The sequence below is a fragment of the Narcine bancroftii genome, chromosome 6 (genome assembly GCF_036971445.1).
Source record: "Narcine bancroftii isolate sNarBan1 chromosome 6, sNarBan1.hap1, whole genome shotgun sequence".
NCBI lineage: Eukaryota > Metazoa > Chordata > Chondrichthyes > Torpediniformes > Narcinidae > Narcine > Narcine bancroftii.
The window spans coordinates 31,533,042-31,557,073 of NC_091474.1; the positions used below are offsets into that span (position 1 = coordinate 31,533,042).

The following is a 24,032-nucleotide window of genomic DNA, read 5'->3' on the forward strand; positions in this document are numbered from 1 at the left end:
ATTTTTTTTGTTTCAGTGGTGTTCTTGTGCCTTGGCAGCTGAAGGATTAGTTCTTTGGCTGTATGTCCTTGCAATGAGTGTCAAACATCCGGGACTTTTACATATGCAAATCTATTATGATTAGGAATCGGAACTGTTCGGCACTAGTTAACATGATGAGCTGCATATTTTTACTGGCTGCAATTCTGATTCTAGTCCAGAAGTGAACTGCAGACTTCAGTACATCTTCATAAACAAAAATGAAATGGAATACACTCATTTGCACTCAGGGTTGCGCCACTTGAAATAATCGTTCATCCCCCGGGCATTCTTGCACAATCCCGATCACATGAATAACAGTTCAAAGGTAATGGGGGAATATTATCATTTGTTAATAAGAGTAAAATCCATCACGCCTCACCTTTTTCATGCAACAGTGGAGGTATCTGGCCAAATTATTACACTGGATGGATATTTTAGTAGTAGGTGTTACTTAAAGTACTTGAGAATTGTTTTAACACTAACTCGGTATGATGTTGGTCATTTATTGCTCTGTACAATGTCTATTTTAAATTCTTAGCCTCGACTCCTTTCATTCTGTGAAAGAAAGGATTCTAAAGGAAAAGATTTAACACAACCTATTTAAATTCAATAGAATTTAACGTCAACACGTACACCTTCTCAAATTGCTAATAATTTGCACTGTCACTGAAAAGCCAGTAGAGTTGATTCTCTTCAGTATCACTCATTGCTTTAAAAGTTATTTATTCAAAGCTGCAACACAGACTTGAATCTGTGATCTGAACGTGTTTGCCACGTACATTTTATCCTTTCAACAGATGTATCTTTTTACATCCGAATGTGGACATGCATGCATCAAATTTTATTTGTAAACTGACCTGCTGGCAATAAGAATGGGCATCAAAGCATAGACATAGAATAAGAACAGGCTAACTGGTTCTCTTTGTTGCATGCTTCTAGCCACCGGCATAACTTTAAACAGAAGCATGCTGTCACTGCAATTTGATGACTCACAAGTTGAAGATTTTAATTTAACAATAGCTTGGCATCTGAATTGAAAGAAAATTGCAATTTTGGTGAGGGCAAATACATTCAGCAATTACATTCAAACACACACATTTAGAATGGTCATTTAGCAGATTTAATTGAAACATCAACCTGTGTTTTAAAACAAAATGATGGGTAGCTGTAATCAAAAGCCCTCCTAAAGTACAACATTAATAATTTTAATCTACTTTGGATGCAAGCCAGGGGAAAAAAAAATCAAACTATTTCACTCAAGTTGGCACACAGCTTAGAGATTTGCAAAACAAACAGATCATATGGAATCCAAGGTAAAAAGCTGTTCACTTAGTTGTTTCTGGGTTAATGGAGGAGATGTCTTTCACTTTGGAAAATTGATCATCAAGGCCACAGTTTTAATTTCCTGTTTCTGACTACAAATGAGGTATTCAATTAAATGTGTCTCTCTTTTTCTTTTGGAAGTGTGGTGCTACACATAGAAGGAGGGGGTTGAAGCAGGCAAGTCTGCAGATGAAAACTTTCATTTCAGAGTCTGGTTGCGACATTAAATAAAGTCAAAACGCGACTGCATCATCAATGCACTTCTTGGTCGAGTGCATCTTTCCCTTCTGCCATAAAAAAAATTACTTGCTTTATGCTTTTCGTGTCAAAACTGCATTTTAACTGCTGTTTTTGATACCCATAAGCGAATTCTATAAGCTGCCCTGTAGCTTTTGCAGTTATTGTTACTTGCAAGGTGTAATGGATGATTGATTGATAGACGAGTGCTGACACATCAATGAAGCTATTTCGTCCAGCATCTCTATCAAATGATGCGCGGGGTATACTTTCTGCCCACGCCTCATTACCTCAGAATGACATTTCTGAAACTTCATTTTCCTTCTCCCCAAAGCATGGTACTTTGTATTCCGAACCTGGCTGTGCATGGCCTGAGAAAAGCAATTTTGCTATTATGTCCAACGAGAGTTTGACTGACGTAGTCCCTGGGAGGTGAATGACAGATTTTTTATGCTAGGTTTAAGAGGGCTACAGAATTTATTTTGTAATACAAAAGACTGAAAGGCTTTCCTGTCAGGCATCATTCAGTCACAACCCACCATGAGCTTCTCCTGTGCTCATTTCTCTATGTCTAACCTCCTGAGTTTACTCCCCAGGTCTGAACAAGACACGGAACAATCAAATCCATCTGCTGTCTGTCTGCCTTGATCTTCACCAGTGGACAAGGTTTTCTTTGCCCCTAAGGACTCTCTCCATTCTGCATTATACAGGATAAGGAGATGATTTCCACACTAGAAATATAATAATAACTGTGCCAGTAGTCAGTTGTATTAAAGCAAAATGAGATTTGTGGCTCCAGTATTTTCAGCGATGACTGATTTTATTGAATTGTTATTGAACGTGGTCACATAGCATCACATAACCTTCAGACGTAAAGCGGCATCTCCGCTCTATGGAGATTCAATGATAAAGCTTAAAATTATATACAATGCACAATTAAATTGGATGGATGGATGGAAGGAAACACGGCCAAGGAAGGAGGGGGCTGCTTGATTCGATCAGAGGCAATCTCGTGGGGTTAACTCTTTACAGGGCAGATCTAGTTAATCCTGGGGATCATAACGAGTGACTCTTAGTTCAGGTCATTAGACTGCACTGGTCGATCGAAGTAGTACAAAGAGCAATGTCCTTGTAAAAATGCAAGTTTGACCAAAATTAGTTTCAAGGGCAATCTAACAGCTGAAAAAAAATTAAGATTTTTTTTTAGTGTTCATTTAAAGAAAATTACAACTCTCTCTTTTGGTCTCTTTATTGGCACGCATAACTACCCTAATCCTTGTGGCAAACCATATTGGACTCTCTTCCATAAAATGGACACAATAAGTGACCAGGTATACTAGCATGAAAGAAATTGGACTGAAGTGTTATGTCCTTAGGTTTTCTAACTTCCACTTGGAAGGAGGCCTCATTCTAACTGCATTGCTCTGTTGTTTTAGGATCTTGTTGTGGAAAGGTTGATGGCATTGTAGTTATTCCAGATGACTACTATATCAGTGCATTCATGCATCAATACAAGGACGCAGAGTTGTCCTGCAGATAGAGTTGCTGTTCCACAACTCCAGTGGCCTTGGTTTGATCCTGCGCGGAGTTTGCACTTTGTTCCTCTGACAAGGTTTGTTTTGTCCCGCAACACGGAGGCATGGTGGTTGGATGGTTAACTGGCTACTGAAAATTCCTGTTGTGAAGATGGGTGGTGGACAAGTCGGACAAGTGAAAATAGACATGTGAGACAGAATAGGTGTGAAACAGTGGTTCTCAACCTTTTTCATTCCACCCACATACCACCTTAAGCAATCCCTTACTAATCACAGTGTGGATCTCCCAAGGGTGCTCGGATTTCCTCCTCCATTCCAACACATGGATTGGTAGATTAATTTGCCACTGTACATTGTCCCAAGTAATAGAATCTGGACGCAGTTAATGGAAATGCAGAGAGAGTAAAATGGGATTAGTATAGGAGTAGTCTGCTGGCATAGACTTGGGGCTGAAGAGCCTGATATGACACGTGATTTTTATTAGCAGTCCATGTTCTTTAAAGGACATTTGGAATTACACTCACCTCCTCATATCTTTTCGAAAGATAATTTTCCACTTATCTCACCCCAGACAGCTATGAGGCAGAGACATTGCTGATATTCACGGCTAAGATTAAAAGGCATTTCAACTACAAAGGAGTCAAGTGGTCAGGGAAAAATTGGATCAGCCATGAGTAATCCCAAGGGACTGATTGACCTGCTCCTGCTTGTCATTCCTATGTTAGGATTTAAAATGCTTAGAAATTTATCTCCAGTGAGTAGAGCAAAGTGTGTTATATTCCAGCAGCTGAAAATGTTACTCCACTTTTAAGATTCTGTTCCATTCAAGTCAAACATGCTACTATTTTTCAGTATCACTGATGGAGATGAATATCTGGCCAATTCACCACTTGACCAAAGTGAAGTAAGTACAGAATTGGGGGGGGGGTCACGCAAAAGAAAAAAAAAGAACTGCAATTGTTTCATGTTACATACCTGAAAAAACTCCACTTTACCCTTAATACATTTCTTTCCCCCGATTCAAAGTGCCTTAAGTTAAAGCAAATTAATGTCGTGTAATCAGGCAGGGTCAAAGAGAAACCTGCAACCTACCTCTTGGCACTAGTCTCCACATTCTCTTTCCAGAGTGAGCCACCAAATCAGTTAGTGAGAAGGCCAATAAGACAGAAACTCGTGTTTTTCCTGGCTCCAACAGGCACCATGGGGAGGATGGAAAATTGGGAGGAGAATAGAAAGTTTCACAGCTGGGGGCTGTCTGTGGTGGGTGTTGCCTGTAACTGCTTCTGACTTCACATCATAGTATCAATTTTACATGGCTTTTGTACAAAGTATCCAAATATAAAACATGCAATAAGATGTTTACAGATAACTTGTCAAGTGAATTAGTTGGAGGACATTTTTGTATGATTTGGGAATATCTAATTAAAAATGATGAATTATAATGGCTTTCCAAACCTGCTAAGCCATTACCAGGTAAGGGGGTTCAAGTGATAAATGTAGGAACAGTGAGGCATTGAGCAGCTGTTGTGCACTGATCAAGCACAGCAGAAAAGATATTCCAATCACATGCTTCCAGCTATTAGAGTGACTGGGGATTTTTATTGGCACCAAGTTCTTTTTATTAATGTGAGGAGCTATTTTGTTTGTAGATCATTTAAAGGGATTCCTATTGCTAAATTTCTGGTAAGCAAGTAAATAACAAATCAAATCTACTTTGAATGCTGTCTGCTCTACTACCAATAAAATTGGAAAGTTATTTTAAGACAAAGCTAATCAACTTTATTGACCCATATTACGTTCAATTGGAACAATGTGGTGAAATTGGTTAGTGACTAAGTATGCAATATGATATATTGAAAAGTGTAGTGTTGCTCCTCATTGATTAGGAACAGAGACCACCAGTGCAAAGGAGTGGTCATTATTTGGGTCTTTGCTCTGAATACGAATGGAGTTTGAGCAGTTGTAATGCTGTAGTTGCATTCAATAACAAAACTTGCTTCATCAGGAAATACTGTCCAGAACATATTCCCTCTTAGATGTTCCAGGTGTTTTGTCTGTTAGATTAGAAAACCTCACCTTGACTAAAGAGCTTTTGCAAAATAAAATGAAAGCATGTGATTAGATTGATCTTGAAAATTTCATGGGAAGAAAAATAGAGAGCAGGCATAAAATGCTCGAAGATTGCACGAGGTTTAACATCGACATATCCCAGGAAAATGCAGGAATAGATTTTTTAGCTTGCAGCTCAGGATGTCTGGATTGACTCCCCAATGCAGAAATCACCCATTTCTATAAGCGGCAACCAATCTGCCGAACAAAATGAAAATATACAGGGAGGATTTAGGGCCAGGACCACGGTCAGAAAATTGTGTATTTTCAGGTGATATTTTTGCTAGTTGAAGGAAACTTCAGCAATGAGAAACTTACAATATATTTGTTGCTTGTTTGCTGAATAATTAAGAGTGAGAGCTGACCAGAAGAGTTTCACTGCGCCACGTGTGCCTTGAAACTGTAAAATGTGAACGGTAAGGAGCTGCATACAATGGGTCCTTTAAGCCTCAATAATTTTGTTTTGCAGAAAGAATTTAAGATTAAGGCAACCAAATGTATTTTTAATTAAGTGACTAAAGTAGAGGAGCAGTAGCCTGCGCACAAACTCCGCCAAACTGACCTGCCCATCTCGGCCTGTGACTTAAATTAATCCTTGGACTCCATCAGTGAAAAGAAATGAGAAATTCACTGAGGGAACACAAAGGTTTTTTTTTGGTTGGCATTATTTGTACTGTATGTACGGTATATTATTAGGAGCCGTATCCTTCAACTTGAGATCAAACCAAAATATGTGCCAGCACCCAGATAAAACTGAAAACAGCTTCATTTGAAATGAACATTGACCACACTAAAAATGGAATACATCTCTGTATGCGTCAAAGCAAGAGAAAGTCTCCTTTTCTTGACAGCACTCAAGCCAAGGGTACCTACACTTATGAAGTCCAACTTGTTTACAACAAACTAGATTACTGATGTACATCCTTGCTCTTGTGGTCATTTTTTTTCCTCCTTCAGCTGTAGGTTCATACTTGGTGTGATGTAGGATGGCAGAGAAGCTATATATATATTTTTTAAACAAGAACAGTAGCAGACTGATCTTTCTGGTAGCGAAAATATCGGTGTTGTTCCGACCCACAAAGTAACTGATCCTGTGGTCGACTGCAGCAGAAGATTTTAAACAATGTACAAGTTTTTTTTTTCTCTCTCTGGCTGGCTCTTGTTCACTGCTTCATCAGTCTTTTTCTTCTTAGTTAGACAGATTGATCCCTTGTGCTGTTAAGACTGGTGTGGGGGAACCCAGGTGCCACATTGACAATTGTACCGGCTACAAACTGCTTCCTTCCGAAAGAGAGGGCTGTGGGCCGCCACCGCAATTCAGCCATAACTCAATGTCAGCATCAGTAGGAAAGACATTAGTGTCCAATGTGATTGTATCTTTACATTAAACTTGGGCTTAGAGTTTGAAAAATCGTACCTATTTTTGCCATCAGGAGTAACCAACTGACGAAATAAACACATCAATGTTCCCAGCCATTATCCCCTAAAGAACACTTTGTAATGCGTGCTGCGGAGAAGCAGTGCAGAGAAGAGAGCCCAAGCACAGTTTATCAATGAAAATCTAATAACATCCATAAGAATCAAGCTGAAAAATCAATACTTCATTACCAAATTGTTAGTGAGAATGAAGAGTAATTGCAGGAGTTGAGTGCTCTTTGCGGTCAGAGCACCTGGAGTTCAATGTCGCAGCTGAAGTGATGCAGGGGTGGGCCTGGACTGCAGATTGTGATCATAGTTTAGCTTTTGTCCTGAGGAGAAGAAAAAGAATGACATTATTACCATGTCTCAACTTGCTTTATCCTTAACTTTCCAGACATAAGTAATTAAAAAAAGTTCTTTCGTTTTAAAATCCAAAATAATTTTGACAAACTGTCCACAGATTCTGTGAAACAGGCAATATCGGGTGACTTTTCCCACTTTATGTTCATCGGCCAGGAGTTTCACCTTGATCTGGATCTGAAGTTCATGAGAGACATCTAGAAGAAATACACAAAACTGCTGGAGAAAATGTAGGTCACGCAGCATCCAGAGGTAATAAACATTTTGGGCCTGAACCCTTTGCACATTCCTGATGAAGGAACTCAGGCCCGAAACCACAACTGCCCTTTTCACCACCTGCGCCTGATCTGCTGAGATTCTCCAGCGCTTTTGTGTAAGACCCCAGTGCCTGCAGACTTTCTTGTTTACCTCCAGAAATCTTGAAGCAACGCGAACTGACACTAATGCATCCTTGGTGACAATGGCATGGTTTCAGGGTGGCCTGCTCCCTAAGGTTCAGGGATGTTCTCAGGCTGGACTCACCAAGTTTAAACTGAACTGGATGTACTAAGTTTTCAAAGTCCTCAAACTGTCCCCTCATACAAGAGGGCAGATACCCTTTAGTTTATCATCAAATTGTTGGGAAGCACTGAAATGTGATGGGACATAATAACCCAACAAATCAGTTCTCTTTCAAACTCCAGACTGGCCTGTCTTGCTGGACGGCAGTCAGAATCTGGATCTTTGGTTGCTTCAATCCATCTAGCACCCCTGAGATCTGAAAGCTAGTTGTAGTACTTCTACCATTTTTTTTTGCTGACTGCTATCTTTGCAGAGACTGGATTTCTCAATATTTATGCTCAGTCTCACAGTACACAATGCTGATGACCTGCAGAGAATTCAGGGTCGACAATTCACCTCCTCAAGGTAAGCGATTGAACAATGATATGAAGTAAAACCCCTGTTATCCGGAACTCAAGCAACCAGCAACAAAAAGGTAATAAAATATAGAAGTTTAAAATTAGCACATCAAAAACAACCAGAAAATTCACTTATCTGGCATCTATCATAGATGCTGGATGCCAAGGGTTTTACTGTATAATGATCTTGTGTGCCAAACAAAAACTTGGGGAAAGACAACGCATATCTATTGTTAACATTTTGAATACCTTGGCCACAGCCTGCATTGGTTTTATTTTGTGAATATGATTTCTTTGTGAAGCTCAAATTGTTTAAAAGAGGAAACAAAAACATAGAACCCCTTCACACAGACAAGACTTTTCAAGGAGATGACTATGTACTCACAGCTGCAGTTTTATCTTGAGCCTTTGCAATAATTGTCTCTTTGGCCATAATTGTAATAATGCTAACATTTGTGCCAATTCTCCCTCTATTTACAGTTCAAAATAAATAAGTCATTTTTGATGAACAATGAACTTCTCACAGTGAAATACATTGTTTTTATTTCTGCTTATGAAGCAGAGATAAATTTTTTTCTGACTGTAATCCAGTCAACGGAAGACGGGAAAATAAAAACTGTGTTTCATGGGATGGCAGCAAATAATCGCTGGTAATTTTTGTGCAAAAATACAACCGCAGCGCTCTGGCAGTCGGAGGGATATATTGGAGAGTGAAACCTGATAAACCAGTCTACAAGCTGTCTAACCTGCTTCGCCAACAAATCATTTTAATAGGAAAAGCATGCACTAAATCAAGAAAGAGGGAGAGAAAATAGAATAAATTCAGAAACAAGGCAGCTGCATACCCTCTGGTTGTCCTAATTGGCAAATGCCTGCGATAACTATAAGTGCTCGCACTTGTAGCAAACAAGATTGGCCTTTTCTTCCAAACACATTCGCATAGAAGTTGAAGGGGGTCATTACATGGTTTCTGTTGAAATAATGCCTCCACTAAGTATTTCAGCCAGGCAATAATATGAGCCATAAAATTGAATTTTACTGACCTTATCAAGAATTTCAATATTATTTCTTTCTTTCTTATATTTGCTACAATTTCTACATATTACATCATTTAATTTAAAATCATTTATTAACATAAGCTCAAAACAGTAATAGTGGGCTTGATATTCAAAAGCAGCAGACTTTCCATAAGAGTCAAATTAAAATATCTACACTAAATAAATTATAGTTCATAAATTGCATATTAATGCAGCAACTAGAGCTATCATTTATCTCCCTTTCGAGTTGTCATAGAATAATTTTAGTTCTCTGTTACATTATCCAAACTGTTCTTATCCTTGTCATGTTTTTCCTCTGACAGCCACTAAGAGGCATTTGAGAGCCACTCATTTGAGCTTCTGGTGTGAAAGCTGGCATCTTTTCTCAGAACGGTGGGATCCAAATTGCAGATTTGCCTCTTTCACAGAACCCCATTCCCACTCAACTGATGCCAGTGATATGCTGAGCTGATGTCACTTCATTTCTGCATTATTCAGCTGTTGCTTCTATTACAAAGAGTGGCACCTGTTAATAGGGGGTGGGCAGTGGGGGTGGGGGTGGGGGGTGGGGAGGGAGCTGATAGCAGAATGAACCAGATAGGCTTAGCTTAAAAAAAATTATGTCCACGAGAAGCAGGATTCTATTTAAAAGGGGCTCTATTACCTGATAAAAAGGCCACTTCAAATCTGGTAAGAAATTGACCAGATTTTAAAACTTGGGTTGCCAAAGATTAGAATCATGTGGGGAAAAAAAAATTCTTTAACTGTTTGCCTTGCCCATTGCAACATTGGAGATGCACTTCTAACCTTGTGGCAGGGGCAGTATATGCCAGAGTGTGCCTGCTTCTATAAAAGCTGCTTAAATCGTGTCCATTAATTAGAAAGAGACAGGTTCTATAAAAGGTGGCAATCCATTCCCAAATATTACCCTCTAGGTTGCGAGGTTTAAAATGCGCCATTGCTTTTGAGTTGCAATATAACAGGCCCATCTTCGATTTTCCTGGAAACATGGATTGCTTAACACAAATTATCCTTTAAAATATCAAGGCCAAAATAAGATGAAATAATGTTTCAATCAATGTCTAGTCATAGGCAACTATCTCTTTTTCAAGAATTGTTTCACAATTTCCAACATCAGGAATCCCACAATATTAATCTTAAAAAACCTATTTTAGCCCTTTATTAATCGATTTGTCAAAAATCTTATTACATGTTCTTGATGGTCATCAAAAAGCAAGTGAGGTTATTTAAAGATTAATACTGACACTACTAATTTTACTTATGAAGTGAATTATACTTGGATTTTCACAGAATTTTTGAACAACAAAATACTGCTAGGACATCGAATAGATGGATGCTTCAAACATTTTTGATTTTCGATTAATTTCCTCGATCTCTCTTTGGCCTCCATTGAAGGACTATGGCTGCCTACTGTCACCAGAGATGTTTCATGTAAATTTCTATCTTGCAACTAGGAGCAGCCAGTTTTTTACCAGGAAAATGGAGTCAAATGTAAAACCAAGTGCAAGTGAGATTGTGTTCTCTATGGCATTTCTGGTCTTCACCTCAAACCATCTTCAAGTCATGTGGGATTTTGATTCTGGAATCCAAAAAAGAACAGTTGTTGCTTTGATCTTTTTCCATCGCCAGACATGTTCCACTCTGACTTGGGACCTGACTAAAACTTTTAACCATACAAGAGGAGAGCAGAAGAAAGGGTTTGCAATTGCATAGTTCTTGCATTATATTTGAGAAGTGCAATGTGCATCTTTAACTACAAGGTACTTTTGATGCTGTCATCAAGGATGTTATGCTTGTCTATCTAAGTAGCATTCTCTGCTTAATGTCGGGTGGCTGGAGTGGGAATGAAGACCTCTGGCAGGGGAATAACTGCAGGGTTCTGCTTGTCATTTTGAAATTCATCTCAATGTAAGGAGGGAGGTTGAAGAAGTCGTCATTAAGTAAAGCTATTGCAGAGGCTCTAAAGATACAAACCCTTTGTGCCTCTTCCATCCCATTCTTCTTAGCTGACGTGGACTTTTTACCCCCTCCATAAATCTTCGTCCGCGAAGCCAAGCCAAAGATTATATCTGCTATACTTGCATCAAATACCCAGACTGGTTTAACTATTTCACTTAAAGAGACACTGTCATATAAAATTCAAGGTTGGAGTTTTTTTTTACCACTCTGGATTGTGCATCAGAATGACTGTTCACCTTGGAGGACAGCACTGCTCTCCACTCTCAACATAAAGTGTAGCTTGTACAAATGCAGTAATCTCGAAAGCCCACTTCTTTCCACATTTTAAATGGGAAGTGAATTGTTTTGAAAATAATAGTTAATAATGGTGAATGCATGTGTGTGCTCAAAACAAGCTAGTTGATTAAAGATGATATAAATCTGACAAATGGATGCTGAGGGATATGAATGTCAGCCTGCACTGGGCTGGTTAGATAGCAGCACCAATTGACAAAATGGTTTTGTGCTGGTCGAATACTGGCTTTACTACTTGGGGAAACCAAGAAGAGAACAAAGGGCATGGCTACTGGTATACTTTGCAGAGTGATGCCACTTTGAAGTCAGTGGGTCAGCCCACTTCCAGGTCTTCATTCCCATTCCAGCCTCCTGACCTTAAGCAGAAAATGCTACTTAGATAAATGAGCATAACTGTGTTCTAATATTGCACATTTTATGTTGATATTATGTAAGGCTAGACTGGAATCTATTATAGTTTCAAAATATCTGGTGTTAATCCAACTCTTCTCCAAAACTGTTGCTGTATTTGTGGGTTAATTATCCCATCGACTCTTATCCATATGTGAATGCAAAAAATAATATCCCTGGGCTCAACTCCTTTCATTTATCGTTCTAGTTATTTTGTGTGGTTATCAAGTAAAGCTCCTGAAGAACATTGTTGAAATGCAATAAGTTAATGTCGTGGAGCCATAGAACTGGACAACACATAAATTATCCATGCTGACCATCTATGCTAATCCTATTTGCCTGCATTAGGCCCATAACCTTCTATCCCTTTATTATCCAAGCAGTGGACCAAATGACTTTTAAATGATGTAATTGTATCTGCTGTTCCCATTTCTGGTGACTGGTCTTTGCAACTATCATCCACTGTATGTAAAATTTCACCCTCAAATCTCCTTTATATTTCTGTCCTCTCATTTTTAACTTGCACCTTCTAATCTTACATTTCCTTATACTGCAAAAAAGATCCTGAGGATTTACCCAGTCGATGCCTCTCATAATCATAAATCTCTTCAAGTCAGACAGGAATAAATCCAGGCTTCCCAATCTCCCCATTTCAGGCAACATCTTCATGAGAAACTCCTGTGCTCGTTCTGGTACCACTTCATCTTTCTTGTGATGACAAAAACTTTGCACACTACTCCAACTGCAGCAAAACATGATGCCCCATCTCTTACACATGACGACTCAACCTGTGAAGGCAACCTTCTTCACAAACTTATCCAGCAGTAGCACCAGTTTCATGAAATTACAAACTTGCATCTCAAGGTTTCCCTGTATATCTACATTCCAAAGGTGTGCTGACTGGCTGCATCACGGTCTGGTATGGGGATACCCCCAAGTGTAAAGCCCTGTAAAAGGTAGTGAATGCAGCCCAGGACATTACAGGCAAAAAACCCTCCCCACTATCGAGAACATTTAAGGGAATGCTGCCGTCGGAGAGCAGTGACAGAAATCATCAAAAATCCAGACCACCCAGCATGCATACGCACTGTTCCCGCTGCTACTATCAGCAAAGAGGTACAGGTGCCACAAGACTCGCACCACCAGGTTCGGGAACCTGCCACCATCAGACTCCTCAACAACAAACTCAATCAGGGACTTGTTTAAGGACTCTTACTTGTGCACTTTATTGATTTTCATTGCTCTCCCTGTATTGCAGTCAGTTGTTTACATTTCTTTATTTGTTGTATACAGTTTTTTTCTGCATTACCAAGAAGTGGTAATTCTGCCTCGCCCGCACGAAAAAGGATCTCGGGGTTGAATGTGATGTCGTATGCACTCTGACAATAAATCTGAATCTAATCACACTGAGTTACATAAATTCTGCAGAGCAGGAAAGGCCAAATGGCCTGTGTTTGCCAACCTCACCACTATTCAGGGTCCCAAAAAGTCCTTTCAAGTGAAGCAATGCTTCATTTGTGAATCTGTAGGGATTTTTTAAAACTGTATTCGATGCTCCTGAGGCGGCTTCCCCTTCATCGAGGAGATTAGATGCAGACTGGGGGGGGGGAATCATTTTATTGAACACATTGGCTATGTCTACTGCAATAATACTTACCTCCCAGTGGGACACCACTTCAGTTCTACACCCCACTGCCACACTGACATGTCTGTTGAAGGGCACCCACAAAATGGAGAAACAATGCCTGATATTCCGCCTCCACACTCTCCAACCAGACGGCAGCAATATTGACCTCCAATTTCTGTTCAAACCCTCCCCTGGTCTCTTGCTTTCTTCCATCCCTCTGTATCCTTCCTCCAGCTCCCCACCCTCTTCCCTTCCTTCTATCTATCAGAGAGCTTTGTTTCTTATCCCTTTGCCCTCTTCCCCCACCCTTTTCAGATTTCTCTTCTATCCTCCTACCTGCACCCATCTCTTACAATGACAGAGGAGGCCTGTGTCCCCTCCTTCTGTCCTCCCCCACATTTTTATTCCCCCACACATCGTTTGGCCCTTTAAAAGGGCTCAGGCACGAAACATGGGCTACCTATTAATTTCTATGGATGCTGTGTGATCTGCTGAGTTTATCCAGTGCTCTTGTGTACCCCTTTCACCTTGTATGGTTGATAAGCATTTCCTAAAATGCATTTTGTTATTTTATTTCAATTGTACCTCATGCCACGCACTCTAAGACATTTCTCCTGAGCCCTTCTATGAATTTATTTGTCATTTTACAACATCTTAATTTCAAAGAATATTCTCAGCAACAGTAAAATGCTACGTCAACTGGTGTATCCAAATTTTCTGATCCATGTTAATAAGGATTCTTAAATAACATTAAAATGAAGTCTTTGTTTCTCCACAAATTAAAAATTTCATGCACTACTGACTGCAGAAAGCTTGCTCGCTCTTCCCTCTGTATTGGTGGCACAAGCCAGAGACAATGTGGCTGTTGGGAGGAATAATTTGTTGTATGAATTAAAATGCAATACTGGCATGGGGATGATTTGCACAATATGGCCAACCCTCCACCCACCCCCTGCAATCAAATCCTCCTCTGAATTTATTACGTTTAAAAAATGTCATGGCAGAAATGAAAATAATAAGCATGGATCTATGAATCATGGAGCAGAGAGATGAACTTTTTTTTCCCCCAAGTACATCCATAATATTTTCATTTGTGGTCCACAAATTGTCCAGAGCCCCTTCAAGAGGCAGGGGAAGGAGAGACTGAGAAGACAGTGCTCACAGATAGAGGGGGAAAAAGTTTCCTCAAGAAATAAAATATTTTAAAGTATATTTTTTTACATTTCACTACATTGAATAGAAATGTTTAAACGATCAGTACTGTTGATTGGAGAAATCGTTTATAACCCAAATGACAGCCTTAAGTTAACACACATGGTTAAAATGACATGACCAAAAGACCTCCCAGGTTAATAACTGTATCTCTGTTAATTCAGTTTCTTTAAGCAGAGTGGCTTAGTAAATCTTCCTGGTTAACAGTCCTTATGCAATTTTTCATCGTCCAAATAAGTAAAAATGGACCAAAATCTCACATTTATTCAATGTTAATTGTAATTTCGTACGACTGATTTGAAAAGAGGTAATGAAAAAAAAGCATTCCTTTTTTTAGTACAACTCCAATTATCCAAAATGGTTGGGACTGAATATTTCAGATAACTGGTCATTTTTAAAAAACAGCCCAATAGCAAAAGCAAATCCATTGTATCAATGTTTAAACAGCAACAAACAACAAGGGAAGGCTTTTTAAGCATTAAAATAATGCTTCTTTCTCACCAAAAAACTACTGGGTGTTGCCGATCCCCGGGGAGGCTTCCCAGGCTGGTGGAACACTTGCCGGCGAGCGAATCGGCGGCCTCCTGTCTCCCTGTGGGCTCATTTCAGCAGGGGCTGTTCCAGCTTCACCTCCTGGTTCTCAATGTTGGAGCCCGACACAGATCCAGTCTTCACCTGCGCACACTCCCCCTCCCAACCGCCGCCGCTGATCATCAACGCCTCCCCACTGAGGTCCCCACTCCTGCCCAGGAGGCTACTCTCTGATTCCTCTGACCACTTGTGGCTGGGAGACAGTGGCACGCGGTTTGAGAGGGAGAGTTGGAGAGAAAAGTCAATAGGGGAAGGGAGATACTGGAAATGACGACAATCGTCATTCTAATTTCATGTCCAGTGAATTTTTTTTTTCAACCTGTGAGGTCAGTTTAGCTCCAAACAAATTTTGGACAATTGAGCATTTCTGATTGTTTCGTATATCATCGTTTATCTGAAATTTTTCAGAGGTGAACACACATCACTTTTGGATACAAAAAAGATTTCACATAATCTGATTTTGGATAATTGGAGTTGTACTGTAATTCCATCTGATCCCTTTATAATGTTTGACTTCTCAAAAATATTTATCTTTGTTTTCATTTTGCTCATGTAAGATTTTTTTAAGAGCTTTTTTTTTAAAATCGAAGTCGTGAACAATCTGTGTTGGAAGTTGAAAATTATATAGGAAAGAAAATGCTTTTTAAATACTTTGCAAAATCAATGTGCCTTCTACGTTAAAGGAAAGTGTAAACCAAGTATTCTTTAAACCTATTCATTTCACGTTTCTTGCAGGCTAATAAAAGGACACCGATCTCAACAAATGTTTATTTTTAATGTCTACACTTTAACCAAAGTTATTAGATTCTGAAAATGAGAAGTCCTAAACCTGCTGAATTATATTTCACAGAACCCCACAATGAATAACACAGCATGTAAGTGTGATTTGATAAATAGATCCGTTTTTATCAATGCACACATACAACCATATTTACCACATTGATCAAACTGCAAAAATATCTTTGGAAAATAGAAGATGCAATAACCATTGATTTTTTTTTAAACACAACGAGTCAGAGAAATTATAACAATAAAACTAATCTGCATTATATGTGTACTAGGCTCCAAAAAGGTCACTGAAGCATCAATTAAGACAAGCTATTACATATTGCCTCTGTCGTATTTAATATTACAAGGCACCTCCCATGCTAATCAGCAAATCCAGGTCTTGCAACCATAAATTACACAAACATACTCATTCCAAAGGCAATCTAGTTAAGAGGAAATTTGTGGTCTTCAATTATTGTATTTGAAATGGAAAGAGCCAGAAATCTGTGAACCAGCAGAAATGTTAACAAAGACAGTTGCTACACAAGTTAATCAAATGGATAGTGTCTGTGGGTAACTGCAACAAAAGCTTCTGAATCTGGTTAGGTGCTGAGACAACACACTGTGGCATTTTCTACTGTAGCCCAGGAGGTCATTTGTGCTGACAGCACTCTCTACAGCACAGACATTGGAGTTCCTCTATTTTTGATAAAGAGACTGTGAAGAATTTCAATAAAAAAATACCATGGTGGAGATCTCACCATTGTGAGTTTACGGTACAATTAGACCTGTAATTTTGTAAAGTGTTTAAAATTGAGTACCGTTGGTTTTGTCTCTAATATATTGAAAATATGACTTAATATCTATGTATTACTATAACTACATTCAGTTAAATTAAGTAAATAAGATTGTATCAATCAATATTTCGCATTTCTACAAGATTATATTGATTTAACTAATTAATGGAGGACTACAGTTAACTTCAAAATTACCAACAAGAATGCACAGCACTGACAAGGCAAATTTTTAATTGTGATAGGAAAATAACTCCAGCCTTAAGCAAAAATTTGACCTCCTATCCAAGGTTTTTCACTTCATGGGAATTTAAAATAAAATAAAATCAATTTAAAGTCACCAATAGAAAATACAGCTAAATCCAGATCATGGGAATATTTTTCACTGCGCACATTTCTGAACTGGCTAAAAACTGCATGTTTTGTTGTCAAGTTAAGGTGCCTCCCCATTTATTTCAGTCGGACTAATTTTAAGTTTCCTCTTAGCCCTGTTCTTTTTTCGCTCTGCGTCTGCTGCTTCAGTGTGTTCTTGTCACAACTCTCTTGTTTCCTGACTACTTAATTGATCCAAATTGTGCCTTCCCGCATTACTAATAGTAGAGCACACTCGACCTACCAATTCGATTAGAAAGGAGAAAATGAAATAAACTACAAAATAGGAGAACGATCAGGAAGTTATAACCAAGAAAATAAGAACTATCTGTCAGCAATAATTCAAATAAGTTGTTTGATACCTAACAAAGTCGATTGAAACTGTGAGCTTGGATAATTACAACAGCATTCAATTTACCCTGGTTTTTACATTTATGCTGTTCGAAGAAACTGCATTTCTTTATGATCAAAATATTAAATTTGTAATAAATATTACTACAATTGTTCCCACACAAATACTTCCATGATATCTGTATTGGAATTTGTGTTCTATATAAGATTTCAACTGGCCATTCTGTTGCCAGGAAATCCTGGATGCTAATGTCAATCAAATACAAGATTTTAACCATGGGTGCCCATTGACCTTCTGAAGCAGAGACAAAAGAATAAAATGAACCAGAAATGTGTTGTAAAGCCAAACAGCAGTCCTCGCACACCAGTGAAAGAACGTTACATCAAGGGACGTGCACACAGAAGCAGGTTGAAGGATCCGCTGTTCGTCAAAGCTGCTGAAATTTCCTTGATATTTGCAACCCCTTGCAACGTTCAGCATCTGTCGAGTTTCTGGCCTGTGTAGGACCCAGCAAATTTCCACAGAATCTGCTCTATTTTAAAGCAATATCCCATCTTTTAATAGAAAAATATATTTTAACCTAAAGGAGAATAAAATTCAACATGATGCCAATGTGGAAGACTGAATTATTTAGGATATATTAATAATTGAAATAGCATTTTCACTGTAGATTAAAATAACAATGCTAGCAAAAGGACATAAATTGCAGTGTTCCTACTTTGTCTGCAATGACCACAGGATGGGTTGGGTGGTATTTAGCAGTGGCTTCAATTAGTACACTTATTTAACCCGATTAATATTGATTTCATATTTATGATTACACCTGACTTTTCACAAACAGCACTTCATTTTTTATTATTTTGAAAAACCAGTACTTTTAATTTGCAGCTAACAGTGGCTAGTGTAGGATTAGAACATCTAAAGAGGAAGGGAAAGCAGCGAATGGACAGAGCACTGGCACCAAAAAGAGGAGGAGGATTTGAGGGCAGCAAGGTGTGAGGACTCCCAAATATTTCCTGCCTGAAAAGAACTGAGCGAGATGAAACTCTGGAGATGAATGTGGCTGAAATTGTGCTGTCTGATTTCAGTAACAAACGTGTTAGCAGTTGCAGAGTGAAATTCCTCTGCTGCTTTAACTAAGCTGCCAAGCCGTTTAAATAAACGAACTCGTTTAAAATTAATGGATTAGACTTTGTAAAAACAGCAAACCCACGAATTTCATTTGAAAACGGTCAGGGCACACAGAATAAAAAAAAAACCCAAAATCTGACAACATGAAATATAACACCACTGGGAGTTTTAATCCAAGATGATATTCAAAATGGGATGGTGACTAGCCCTTCCTACATTTCCTTTTATATAAAAGAATACACATTTTTAAATGATGTCATTTAATGATATTAAAAATAAAAGAAAAGACTGCCAAATCAAGAAAAAATTTAAAAAAAAGATTGAATTAAATGTAAGGAAAAAGGTAAAAGAAAATGCTAAAATATGATAAATAGCAATGAAGGTCAACAAAAAAAGAGAAACGGTGTGGAAAATAATCCACCTGCAAGGAATATTGGAATATAAAAGCAAAAGAGAAGAATGAACAGTCGGTGTAGGCGATTAGAAAATCTCTTCAGTCTTTCGGATTTCAATGCAATCTCTATTGAGAACAGCCACTGAGAATTTATCTGCTCTCAACAGCTGTTCTCAGTACTGGTACTGAAAGAGGTATAGATTCTGGCACCTCATCGGTAAGAATCACTTAGCCTGCTAACTGATGCCATGGATGTCGAGCCTGGAAATCTTTATACTGGAATCAAATCTTCGCATTGTAATCAAACCTTAATGACAGTGCACCAATCGAAAACTAAACTGTTGAAAATGACAAGGTGCCAGAACCCTATAAAACCCCAGTGTTGCACACCCTGGGTGAACACAGCCCACACCTGAACTTGACTCGAAGCAGTCATTTGTCAGCGACTTCCCATAGTTGGGCACTGACTTTTAACTATAACGACTGTGGACAGAACGGACCTGGGAATATTTAAATAGTATTGTGTGTGAAAGGCTGTTTCCCACCACAATGAGCAGAAAATTATATCATTACTGCATCTCATAAATATTGGAAACTGAGGGGTAAAAAGGTATGCTGCATAGATTTGAATTTTGATAACTCTGAATTACAGTAGGTCACTAAAAAATATTACTGTCTCTTTAAATGATGGGGCTTGGGATTACACTGTACTGAATACATTTTTCCACTACATCACACTCTGTCCCAGTGCACATAAGATAGTTTATTGCTTCTCCGTGATTCATAACCCATTTCTCACATGGGAACATTACAAGGTTCAAATTATATAAAACCTCTCAGAGTTGATAAAGAGCAGGGATATGAAACGTTGTAAATCAAGGACATTGATTGGGCTTCCTGCCTGCTGGAGATATTCTCCTTCTCTGTTCTAGAAATTAATGTTTGATTGAAACACCATTTCACTGGACACTTGGAGCTCTGGGGCAGGAATATGACTGGATTGTTAGGGTGGCTTTTGCTAACGAGTTTTTTGAGTAACCCCCTACCGAGGCCTAAATGTCTGTGATATCCATAAACAACTCTATTCTGTCCAATTAAGGAGACAGAGATGTACCTTCCTGTCAGAGAGATTTGCATGGATAAGCATGTGAGATCATAAGGGATAGTGAGGGATTGTTCCATGTCTATGAGGGATGCGTAGAATAGATGACTTCCATTACAGGCCCCTTACACTTTCCCAATTACTGCCAGCATTTCATTAATTACTAATAGCTTTCCCTGATGTAATCATCTGTGTTTAGCCAATCAGCAACTTCTCTCATCTTGCTGAAACCATTAAAGCTGGATGACTAAATCTATTTGCTAAGGGCTCACTCACCCCTCCTGAGTCAAAGATGATGAAACTATTCATGATTTAAAGGCTGCATGTGGTGTGTAAACAAGCCCTGAGTTGATGGTATCAGGGTTGAAATCTTGAAATCTCTTTAACATTAAAGGAGATTTTGCAATCTTTATCCAAAAGCTCTTGCATGCAAAGAGTAGATTTTTAGGGCTCAAATTCTCGGCTGTAAGAATGAGTCTTGTGCAGATTTTAGCCACCATCTCATACTGTGCTGATGCCTCAAGGAAACGGATGGTGTTTCTTGGGTCTTTTACCACATTCATATTTCCTCTCCAGTAGATGGTATGCTTACTTTAACCCTTTAACTCCTTATGCACTGAATGATTATTTCTAATTTTCCAGAAGACCATAAGACAGAGGAGCCCATCGAGCCTGCTCCACATTTAAATCATGGTTGATGTATATTTCCTCTCAACCCCATTCTCTTGTCTTCTCTCCATATTCTTTGACACCTTCACTAATCAAGAACGTCTCAACTTCCACTTTAAATATACCCAGTGACTTGGCGACAAAATCTATGACAACGAATTCACCACACTCTGAAGAAATGCCTCCTCATCTCTGTTCCAAAGGCCTTTCACACTACTGGAAACACCTCTATCAAGCTCTTTCAAAATCCTTTCTTTCATAGATCCTTTGGATTTAAGTAATCCTCCCATGTTCAATCTGTCAGCTGGGGGGAGGAGGCAGTTAGGTCTCAGAACACCACTGTCAGAGTCCTGCTCAACTGTCCTCCAGAGTGACATGAACACCATCATAACGGGCTTCCTGATTCTCCCACGGTGATCAAACTTAAGAAGGCACCTTGTGCACTTCTGCAAACAAAGTAAAAAAGGGTTGTCAATGAAAGAAGGGAGATGAAGAGCTTTTTAAATACAATAGAGTTTAAATTATTTAAAAAAAGTTTACACATACATTTTGGTAACAGGCCCTTTCAACCCACAAGGCTACGCTGCCCAATTACACCCGAATGACCTTCAACTCCCATTATGTTTTTAACGGTGGGATGAAACTGGTGTACCTGGAGAAAAGCCAAGCAGACATGGGAAGAACATATAAGCTCCTTACAGAAAGCACTGGATTCGGACCCAGGTCGTTGACATTGTAACAGCATTGCACTAACTACTAGGCCAACCAGGCTGCCTGTTCTAATGTTCTGCTGTTCTAATGTTCTGCCCAAATTGTGGTAGTAGAAGCAGATTCAACAATAATTTTCAACAGGGAATTACATAATTTCAGGACCACAGAGGAAGGATAGAGGGGTGGGAATAATTCAAAGTGACTTTCAATGAGAGTTACGATGAACAAAGTGGTTCCTTTTACCCTGTGTGATTCTCTGATATATTTTTAAAATCAGGCTACCATCATTTAAAAGTGAAACTACATCCAGAAGCTCAGTAGTGGAGAAGGCCGATTAGATACCGCATTCCAACAGTGTAGTGAAAAGCTCAACACTTGATTGAACACTTGCTGACTTGTGGGTTAAGCTAAGAATTTAGCAGTTTAGATCCTGTTTGTTTCGTACCATTTTAATCCAACTTTTCATTTGGCCCTAAACTGTACATGGAGAAAACTTGAAACCTCTCATTTGTCTGTAAAATAGATTGACAGACTATTATTTAGATGGGGAGAAAATTGAAAATTCTGAATTGCAAAGGGGCTTGGGAGCCCTCATGCAGGATACATTAAAAGTTAACCTCCAGGTTGAGTTGGTGGTGAAGAAGGCAAATGCAATTTTGCCATTCATTTCTAGAGGGAGAGCATACAAGAGCAGGGATGTAATGTCGGGACTCTATAAAGCACTGGTGAGACCTCAGTGAAATATAGGTGCCGTATTTGAGAAAAGATGTGCTGGCGATGGAGAGGGTTCAGAGAAGATGTACTCGAATGATACCAGGAATTAAAGTGTTAGGGTATGAGGTACGTTCTTGTCGGAGTACAGAAAGATGATGGAGGCATTTCCAATGCTGAAAGGCCTGGTCAGAGTGGATGTGGCAAGGAGAGGGGAATCTTGGACAAGGGGGCATAATTTCAAGATAAAAAGGCATAGATTTTAAACAGAGATGCAGAAAAGTTTCTTTAGTTAGAGGGGTGCGAGTCTGTGGATCTTTACCACAGGTGGCTATGGAAGCAAAGTTGTTGGATGTATTTAAGGCAGAGATTGACAGGTATTTGATTATTCAAGGGTTATGGAGAGAAAGCTGGGGAGTGGGGCCGAGTGGAAGAATGGATCAGATCATGATTAGAATGGAGGCGCAGACTCCATGGGCCAATGTGCCTTCTTCTGCTCCTATATCTTGTGATCTTGTAATTAAGCAAACAAATAATTTTTCATTGTTTAATTACTGAGATCAATTGTCAAAATTGAGAGGATTTTTATTTAGACATACATCATGGTAACAGGCCATTTCGGCCTACAATTCCATGCTGCCCAATGTACACACAGTTAACCTACACCCCCAGTATGTTTCGAACGGTGGGAGGAAACGAGATTCCTCAGGGAAAACCCATGCAGACACGGGGAGAATGTACACAATCCTTACAGACAGCACAGGATTTTGAACCCGTCCCAATTGCTGGTGCTGTAAAGGCGTGGCACTAACTGCTATGCCAGCCATGCTGCCCATTACAATATCATGCAAAAGCAGAGGAAAATGCTTCATGTATTTTTGAACAATTTTTAAAACTGGAAAAGAAAGGGAGTTAGGTTGGGAGCTAAAACGAAGGACAAATGTTGTCTGGATTGCAAATAAAGAATGATTAGACTGGGTCTTTATTCACTGGAACGTAGAAGGTTGGGGGAAGGGGATTAGGTGTGAATAGGCTCTTCCCCTTGAACGTAGGTGAGATTGGAATGAGGGGTCATGGGTTAAGGGTTAAGGGGAAAAAGTTTAGAAGTAACATGAGAAGGAGCTTCTTCACTCAGAGAGTGGTGGCTGAGTGGAATGACCTTCCAGAAGAGGTGGTTGCAACAAGGTCAATTTTGTCATATAAGAAAAAATTGGATAGGTGCATGGATGTGAGGGGGTTGGAGGGTTATAGGCAGGGTGCAGGTAAGTGGGACTAGAGGAGATCACTTAAATCAGTGCAGACTAGAGGGACCAAGATGGCCTGTTTCCGTACTGTAATTGTTATATGGTTAATAATGTCTCAACAAAACGTTGTTAAATATGGATGGCTCCTTAATCCATTTTTGTGTTATCGGGTAGGACAATTTTCTTCAATTAATGAGCTACAATCTTTTCATCTTTCCTCTTTGAACATACCTAGTTTGGTCTTATCTCAACACAATAAAACTGGGATCACTATCTTGGCAAAGTTGGAAGCGTTTTTCTTCAACTTGAAAAATGAACATGACCAAAATTGTAAGGAGGAGGATCTGGCAGTAGCACATGAAAAATAGTAAATTAAAGTAACATTTTAATTGATTCTGGCTCGTGTATAAATAGAAATTTATAAATAAAGTTCAGGGAACTAATGATTACAAGCTGCCACTATTAAAACTATTGTCATGGAAGCTTCAGTAAAATTTTCAAAGGACAACTCAAATCAGATGTGAGAAGTGTCCAGATACCTGGAAATGTCAAGGTAAAGTGAAGAATAAAACAATTTTAAAGTTTCTTAACAAAGTATAGTGGGAAACATAATTGTAAATGTCAATGCATTAAAACAATATATTTTCATTCTAATTTAGGGATAATTATTTTAATCTCTCTTTCCCTGCACTGCACAATCTTGGTATTCCAGTATTAGAGTGGGTAGTAACCTACTCCCTGAGCTCTGCC

At 39.0% G+C, this 24,032-nt stretch overlaps 1 protein-coding gene across 6 annotated transcripts in view; it reads right to left on the minus strand.

The window, feature by feature from the left end:
- Window positions 1-2,380: 2,380 nt before the first annotated feature.
- LOC138735929 (teashirt homolog 2) overlaps window positions 2,381-24,032 on the minus strand; it is a 491,059-nt gene continuing 469,407 nt past the window's right edge. For all 6 annotated transcript variants that reach the window (XR_011340016.1, XR_011340014.1, XR_011340011.1 and 3 more), the window contains one exon: window positions 2,381-6,973. The gene's annotated coding sequence lies outside the window, so the exon portion shown is untranslated. The remainder of the gene's footprint in view (window positions 6,974-24,032) is intronic.